Source organism: Barbus barbus (genome assembly GCF_936440315.1).
Source record: "Barbus barbus genome assembly, chromosome: 1".
NCBI lineage: Eukaryota > Metazoa > Chordata > Actinopteri > Cypriniformes > Cyprinidae > Barbus > Barbus barbus.
The window spans coordinates 25,436,440-25,445,708 of NC_136729.1; the positions used below are offsets into that span (position 1 = coordinate 25,436,440).

Here is a 9,269-nt window from a genome sequence, read left to right on the forward strand (position 1 = left end):
TATCTGGCTCTCATTAGAGGACAAAGTGAAAATAAATGCCACTGTCAGAGTAGATTACTTTTTTACTGTTTTTTTTTTAGGTCAGACATAGATTTCTTGTTGGATGTTTTCAAGTTCATTCATTTGAAAATATTTGCAAGAGTTTGTTTTCTGAGTGGGCGTCATGTGTTCTTGGCACTACAATTTGAGAGCTTATTGTACTTTAGCTCACAGTTCTGTATGCTGGTCACTGAAAAAGTAGTCCGCGTAGTAGGCCTTTTTAAAGTGCCGCCATACTGATTATAGATGACATTATGATTGCACACATTGATAATCATGAGTTTATAGCCTTCTGCAATTTAGAGGTTCTCAGGACACATATCGGAGGGTGTGAGAAGCCATCCTCCATCCTGTAACACAAGAAAAAAGGCTATAAATAAATGTCAGTTCATCGCACAAAATCATCTTATTCAGCGACCACATAAAATAGAAAACATTTCAGTTTGTGCCAGGACATTGTAATCACATCATAACTGCAAATGTCCACACTGTGAAGGGTCTCTTTCTGGCCATGAACAGTGCAAACTGCAAGCTTTGTATAACTTCGCATTCCTCTGAATGTCCCCTATAAGGGGATATTCATCTGTTTTGATGTTCCATTGTGCTGTACCAATATTATAAATCAGCAAGGACGAATAATAATGCAAAACACTTGGGCTGATGAATAATTACTCCATTCCACTCTACTGCACATTTGTTCCTCGTGGTTATGCCTTGTGCTCAGATTTCCTGACTTTTTATGATATGACTTATTCTTATTTTAGCCGCTCAAGTCATCTGTACAATAGAATCCTAACAGGGAAAATGATTTAAAGCTCATTCTTTATTATTTTGACTATTTAATAAAAAAAGGGCTCTTTTATTATTTATTTGTCAGTAATTCGGTCCATGGAGTCCTTGAGGATTTAAATCCTCTATTGGGTTAGATGTAGTTTGTTCTAAGTGCTTGTGAAACAGATTCGGTTCAATTATTTGTAGCAACTGAAGTTACACAGGAGACTTCAATTGACTGCCTATCTTCATATTGACTTTCTTGCAATAATTTCAGCTGGTAAAGATCTATCCCACAGGAAGAAGCATCTTTATCCCAAAAGCACAGCAATCAACACTGATGCTCAAAAGTTGTTGTACCAGAGGCTGTCAAAGAGACAGACATTATTATAAAGCTAAAAGGCTTTGATTTTCATTAGTTCCTGGTTTATGCGTGTCAAAATTGAACCTCTGTTGGCCTTCAAAACTCGATTAGGAGTACAAAGGCCAGCATGCTTGTCAAGAGAGCTCAGTGATAGAATCATCAAAACATCAAATACCTGTCAGCAGCACTACATCAGTGATGTCGTATCAGTGATGAAAACAATGAGAGGTCTGAGTTTTCTGCTCTGTTGATTGTGGTGTGTGCTTGCCCTCTGTTTGAAAAGAATTAAACTAACACAAAAATCACTCTTGTAGTTCTTTGGCTGAAAAGAGACAAAACATAAAAATAGAAAATAAATGGGATTGCTGACAGAAAGATACTGAGGTGTCAACAAACATTTCGTGTTGATTAACGCACCTCTCATTGCCCATAGTGCATATCATTACCCAGCATGCTCATCAGTAAGTCTGGAGTTTGTCCTGTCAGGAGGAACAGAGAGGAAACACACAATATCCACACTCGACAGGCTCATTAGCACACACCAGCACATAGGAACACTGATTCCCGCTCATTTTCTCTCAGTGCTGTTGGTATGACAAAGTCACTCTAAGGAGAAAATGACATTTCTGGAAAAGATCTAAGAAATACATCAAAAATGACAATCATAGCGGCTTGCTAAAATAGCCTACTATTATTTTTGATAACATTCATCCTTTTTACCTATCATTTCACCCACTTTCATCTTCCTGGTCTCTCTGGATCTCTTCACGTCATCTTTAAATCTTTCCCTGCTCTCCTTTGCCTCCATCTCCTTTATTAGCTTGTGCCCAAAGCCATGAAATTGGACACACATGCACCTAAACACATAATCAGCAGCAAGAAAAGCCCTCAGCATATGGTCTTGGCTGTGTTCAACTAATCATCTCTGACAGTTTCCCCTCAGCAAATCAACCAGGGCACTGGACGCACATGCTGAGATAAAGACACCTGTCATTTATAGCCATTGCCACAAGAGTGAGATGTTTATTTCTGGCTTTTTGTGTCTATACGAGCTTCAGAGGATAAAAATAATTCTATTGTGTTTTAGAGTTTATGAGCCATATTTACTTAGCATGCCACATGACAGAGACTGAAATACTGTAAACAGTAAGAGATTAAAGGGATTGTCCACTCAAAAATGAAAATTGTCATCATTTATTCCGCACCATTTTGTTCTGAACCTGTATACTTTTAGTGTTCTGTATAACAGAAAATATGACAGAATATTCAGATTTGAGAGAACATTCCCTAAAAGAAAAAGACAGAAAAGAAAAGAGACCGTGTACCAATATACTTTGAAATTCTCTTTTATACATAAGGTGTGCTCTTGGAACTCTTTAATGGCTTGTTCAATTCTATCTAAATATTTAACAATGTCCTTGGGGTGATAAACTCAAGCAATTAACCTGCATAAACTTTTCTTAAGTACTTAAAGGTTTTGAACCATATTTGACAACAACATTTAGCTTTTCAACCTGATTAGAAAGACAAGGAACCAGTTCCCAGGGTGGCTACAGATAAATTCCACAAGGTTCATTTCCAATTAAGTTGACGCAGGAACTGAATAGTTACAGAGATCACTGTGCTCTCGAGCACAGCACATAACCACAAGCTGCTCCAGGGGGTTGTCTCTGCAATCAGTGTAGTGCAAGCTATTTTGAATAAATACAATTTAATATATCTGACTTGAATAAAATGGGTAAGTTTATGTGTTACCATAAAGCACATTTTTACAGTGCAATTTAAATCGTGGACGTTACACTGGATATTATCATGTGCATTGAATTGTCCGTGTCCACTGAGACCCTGCTGAAAAGAAAGCTTAAACAAGGTCAAATAAAGAAATACCCCACAGACACACTACAACCTAATGAGAATAAACTGATTTAAAAAATTTTAATTGTTATAAATATATGCAAATGCATTATATGATTGGTCTGTGGTGTCTAGATAAACCAAAAGTACTTAATGAGGGCAATTATGACAGCCATTGAACAGAACTAGTGTGTAAGAGGATAGTGCTTTTGTTTGTCAAAACAGTAAGCAGCAATAAGAGTCCACAATTAATACACAGTGATAATATTAAATTTCCAATTATACTTGTTCTAATGAGAGGAGGGTTTTACTGCATGGTTTTACTGTGTCAATAAACCTACGAGAGAGAGAGAGAGAGAGATTCCTTCAATGGATTTACTCTGAAGGAGCTGTTGTGAACGGAGGACAATAGTTCAGCGAGAGATGCGTCAAATGCGCCACATAATATCATTAAAAAGAAGATCTCATCACTCGCTCATTATTGACACATTATTCCCTTTACGTTAATGACATTTTCTGTTTTAAAACCGTGGTTGGACCGACTGTTAACGACATGACATTATTCCTATTGCTATGTTATGTTCTTTGTGGCAAGACATTATATTTATACTGTACACAAAAGCGGAGCTTCATGTATCTAGATCAATGCCTCAGCATGAGTGCAAACTCTCTGTCTCTCAAATGAGGGTCTCGCGCGCTGCTGAAGCATCAATAGCTGATTTCTAAGAAAATGCTCGCGACTAGCAGCACAAAGCTGTTGTTCAGTAGTTTGCCGAAAATATCTCACTTCAACAACAACCTACTTCAAACCTGCCAAGTTCAAATCAACACATTTCAGAAATTAAAGCGAGAGCGATCATGAACGTAAAATAACGGGCGTTTACTTCTGGCTTCACGACACGGGCCAATCAAATGTTCCTGCATCCACTGGGGACAGAAACTATCTCCTACCTTTTCTGATATCTGCCTTTTAATCATTATATTTTAATCCCAAAGGCTTTAAATGTGCTGCATTAAAAACGTTGTGTCTACACTTCACTTCAAGAGCACCCAAATGTTTTCTCAGAGCTTTACATCCTATAGGACAGGACAAAAATAAAAAACATTTCGCAACGACCGCCCCAAATCACTTATTTTGATATGGACTACATTACAGTCCGCATGTATCATGGTAAATGTCGCCAATGCAGCGCACTTAACATAGCGTTATTTACACTTTGCACACAGCAAATGTCTACTAAAGCTGTTAATACTCACCCTTAATCACAATAGCAATACGAAGATGCTGCAAAAGTGCAGGATTGCTTTTCTTTTTGGCTGTCGAGCGCAACTGTTCTGCTCACCTGAAACCGTCTTCATCTAAAAACACACTATACTTGAGTCAAGGCTTCAACACCGCATGTGGATTGAACCAATGTGTGGTGTAGGGGTGTTGCGCGCATACCTTACGCTGAAGATTTCTAGCTGCATCACATGCAGTTTATTAGGGACGTTAAACTGTTAGGAGTAAGAGACTCCTGAAAATGCTGAAAACATCGGTAATTTGTACACTATTGTTAATAACAGATCAAGAGCATTGTTTTACCGGTCTTGAATAAAAGTTATTAAAAGTTATGTTGTATCTAAGTGACATGGATTCAGTTTAGATCACGTTAACGCTCTGTTCCACAAAATGATTTATATTAATATTTAATTAGTTCAATCAAAAACCTATTTCAGTTACAGCTGCTTTTTCCCTCGAGGTCTATCTGGGTTTCCCCTGAGCGCGCGCTTTCCTATGGGACCCGCGCGTGCATTAAACTGGAATGATAAAATCCTAGTGGCCACGCGGCTTAATTGAATCGAAAAAGGTCTTCATATGTCAAACACAAAAACTAGCAGAGATTCTCATAACTCAGAATAGACAGGAAACGATTTCCTCAATGCCTAGACCCAAGACAAGTCGATAATCCAATAAGAAATCATGTTTGTTGTATCCAGTATGAAATGTAATTGCATCCCAGTTTGATGCCATATATGTGATTTTTACCTGGTCAATGGAACAAACTATAATTGTTATTTATAACCAATTTAAGGTTTTTAAATAGTAAGTGAAATCCTGTTGGTCTAAATAAAGGGACAGTTTAAAGAAAAATAATTAGCTTGTCCTAACAGTAGCCACTGTATCTGTTCTATTGTATCTATTGTTGGACTTCTGGCATAATAGACTTGTCACAGACAGAACTTTTAAGGTTCAGGGAAAACAGGATTAAAGTTCATTTAAAACTGGAAAGTGTTTCCTCACCCTCATGTCATTCCAAAAGTGTTTGCACTTCTTTATTCTGCAGAACACAAATTCCTATTTTGGTTTGGAAATGATGACCGAATATTACTTCTTGGGTGAACCATCATTTTAAAAGATCTAGAGAGGGTCATCTTCACTATTTTTTTTTCTCCCAAACAATTTGGTCCAGCCAATATTGTGTCTTTGAAGAACCCTACAATCACTCATCGAAATACTGGAAAATCACTATACTAAAACTATGAGACAACAACTTTGGTAATATGCAAACTTCTATTTAACAAAACATGTTGAAAATAATGTGTTTGGGTTGGTTTCCACGTACTTTTTCAACATAATACCTCAAATAAGCATAGCGATTAAAAACTTTCACTTGAAAAGGGCAAATTTAAATGGTCGTAACAAGGGTAATGTTGGAGACCAGCAGAATGGCCTTTTCATTCAGTGTCTTTTTTTAATGAATCTGTGCAGGGACTCAAGGGAAAAATAAGCTATTCATGCATTTCAATTCCTGCTCTCAACTCAGCGACTGATTATATTATCATCTCAATCTAAGACTCATGCAGACCGTGTAGTGTAAAATCAACAGATAACGAACTATGCCTGTATAGGATGATCAACCTAAACACTGATTTCTGAATGTGTATGTAGTATCAGAGGCATATAAAACATTTCATGTTCAGTTAACACTTACAATATTCAGACCCTTTTTTGCTGAACTTAAGATAACAACTACAGATATTCATTTTTACACTGCATGTCGGATCCAACTGATGCAACTTCATTTTGACTGTGTGTACAGGGTTGGAAATGTGCAATCAGATTTTAGAAATTAAGAGTCAGTGCACCAGTATCCTCAATAAATCATTAAAACAGCATCATCAGTTTTATGTCATGTGTGTCTGTAATTAGCATTGTCCTAATTTCACAGACTTGTCCACTAGCAGTGGTAATTCTTAAATTGGAGGAATCAATGAGTCTCATTTTGGAGGAATTTTACAAAAGTCTTTCTTCAGTGGTGCATAACAAATCCAAAGTTTATTAAAGCAAATGCATGGTCTATGCATCCTCTTATTCTGAAGGATATTGGAGAGAGGTACCTGGAGCATCGTGATTTTTATTATATTAGGGATGAACCAATCTGAATTCATTCTTAAAGCTATTTTGTTTACATTTCTATTCACGCAGGAATCTAGGCTCAGTTATCAGAAGTAACCGATAAAAGCTCTGATAGACTGTTGAAGAGAAATATGCAAAAAAGGTACAAGAATGATTTGGAAAAAAAAAAACTAAGAATGGAAAGACCAAAAAGGCTTGATAATTGAAAAAGCAGAGGCAAATGAGGTGAGGGGGAGTAGGAACATTAAATGTGAAAAAAGGGATTAAGCAAAATAACATTAGAGCCGTAAGAGAGGAGCAGAATAAATTACAATTTAGCAGATGGCAAATCTGTATAGACTAACTCAGCAGAACCACTCTCTCATCAGGTAGCCTTAACATACAGGAAATCACCTGAAGCCTCCCCTGTCCGTCTCTGTACCATCATCTCTCTCTCTTTGGTGTGTGCAGACAGTAGGAGCATGTGTGTTTTTAAGTAAGAGATAGCAAGAGACATGGGGAAGAGAAGATATGAGACTTAGTGGCGGGAAGGTAGTCAAAGATGTGAAATACCGGCTGCTGAGTCATTTGCTTCTCTTCCCCTGAGGAGACATTAAATTCACTGAAGTCCTTGGTACTTCAAGTGTGTTTCCATTACTAAAATAATAAAAAGCTGCTGGTCACTGAGCTAATCATAGTGAGGAACTGGCCACTGAGGTAACCTTTGTGTTGGATTCTGCCAGCCAGAAATGCACCCAAGAGTAGATTAATTCCATTTGTTGTTCTGTTTCCATTATTTTATGAATTCTGTGAACTGGACAAATTTCCCTGTAATGATACTGAAGTCAAATTCTTTAAAGAAGAGATGTCTGAATTTGATTAGAGCAACAAAATAAATACAAAAAAATAATTGTCTTGTATATGAAATAAATACAAAGGCACATGAAACGTTCATCATGACTTATGCTGCTTCAAGTGCACCTGGGAAACTCTTACACAAGGGGAAAATAAACTGAAGAAATACAGAAAAGGTACTGGTAATTTTCCATTATGTTTACAGACATTAACCACAAAACAAAACACAATACCAAGTGTAATTCAAAATATGGGGGAAACATCTCTGAAAAATCAATACAGAAAATTTAGTGATTAACTTGACACCATTCACTACAGACTGCTTTCCAATCACTTTTCTCTCTCTCTTAGTTAGGAGTTTAAATGTTTACACACCACTCCGGAAAGCTTCATTCTAATTGGTCAATCGCAGCATTCAGCAGTTTAATATTTACTCATATTTGCTGTTGTCGCTCGTCTGTCCATTTGTTTATGCCAACAGTATTTTGGCTTGGCCTTCATATCCATTGTTCTGTGGACAAGTTTGTGTGAACAGGCAGTTAAGGTGAAGGTTGTTCTGCAGTGCTTTTCTACATTCTCTGTTCATTCGAAGAATACTGTTTTCCAGTGTTGGGGAAAGTTACTTTTAAAAGTAATGCATTACAATATTGTGTTACTCCATAAAAAAGTAACTAATTACGTTACTTAGTTACTTTTTATGGAAAGTAATGCGTTGTTACTTTTGTTTTACTTTTTAAATATGAGCAGGGCTTCAATATTTTTAATACAAGAAGTTCTAATCATAGCAAATGTAAAAGCCCTTTCACACCAAAAAGTGTAATAAATAAACCTCAGGCTGAAGGAAAAGTAAATTCACGTCTGTAAAGTAGAACGCAGGAGAAGAAGGTTCAACACTCTTCAGCAATAAAAAAACAATGAAGCACAATTGTTAGTTTATCTAAATTCATTTTTGCTTATTAGTATGGTTGAACTGGATCAAAGGTCAACAGCAAAGACATCGATTAATATAATGGGATTAGATACATTTGAGTAGTTTAACATGTTTAATTATTGCAGGTTTGTGTCATATTCCGAATTTGCATTTGAAAGTTTTAATTCATATTGATGAATACTAAATGTTTTTTTGCGAGTGGGATGAATTAATGCACATTCACATTTAGTCTAGAACTACAGTAACATCATGTTCACACAGCGCACACTGTACTTCCGATTTCTCCCAACATGGGGACAGGAGAACTGTCAGTCAATAAATGGGAAAAAAGTAACTGGCGTTACTTTTTTGAACATTTTGATATTTTCTTGTAAATTAAAAAGTAATGCGTTACTTTACTACTTACTTGAAAAAAAGTAATCTGATTACGTAATTCGTGTTACTTGTAACGCGTTACCCCCAACACTGCGGTTTTCTTCAAAAAGTTAACATTTATCAGCCTGTTTGTCTCAAAATATACAGTATCTGTGCACATGTGTATGACATGCACTCCGAAAGATCTATGTATGAAATATACTCACCGCACTGCTAAGGTGGGTGGTAGTGACACACATTTTGAAATAAATGTGTTTGTGTATGTTTGAGAGAGGCACAGTGACAGATGGTGCTTTCATGGAAGACCATACCAACAGCCTCTGTGCCAGAAAATGTGAATGGCCTATCTTGCATACACCAGTCAGGTGTGAAATAGATGGGACATGGAGCCTCTGTCTGCCTTACTGGAAAGCGATTCATTAGGGCCCAAGCCAGTAAGGCGCAGGGCCCTATTGTTCCCCTAAGGATTATTATTAGGGCCCAAGCCAGTAAGGCGCAGGGCCCTATTGTTCCCCTAAGGATTATTAGGGCCCAAGCCAGTAAGGCGCAGGGCCCTATTGTTCTTCTAAGGATTATTATTAGGGCCCAAGCCAGTAAGGCGCAGGGCCCTATTGTTCTTCTAAGGATTATTATTAGGGCCCAAGCCAGTAAGGCGCAGGGCCCTATTGTTCTTCTAAGGATTATTATTTTTTTTTTTTTTT

The 9,269-nt window shown here is 37.1% G+C and overlaps 1 long non-coding RNA gene across 1 annotated transcript; it reads right to left on the minus strand.

The window, feature by feature from the left end:
• Nucleotides 1-43: 43 nt before the first annotated feature.
• LOC306869586 lies at nucleotides 44-4,433 on the minus strand. Its single transcript, XR_013784180.1, has 4 exons — nucleotides 4,286-4,433; nucleotides 1,592-2,031; nucleotides 1,350-1,496; nucleotides 44-389 (listed from the first exon to the last, which is right to left on the minus strand). It is a non-coding gene; the product is annotated as an uncharacterized lncRNA (long non-coding RNA).
• Between the last annotated feature and the right edge of the window lie 4,836 nt (nucleotides 4,434-9,269).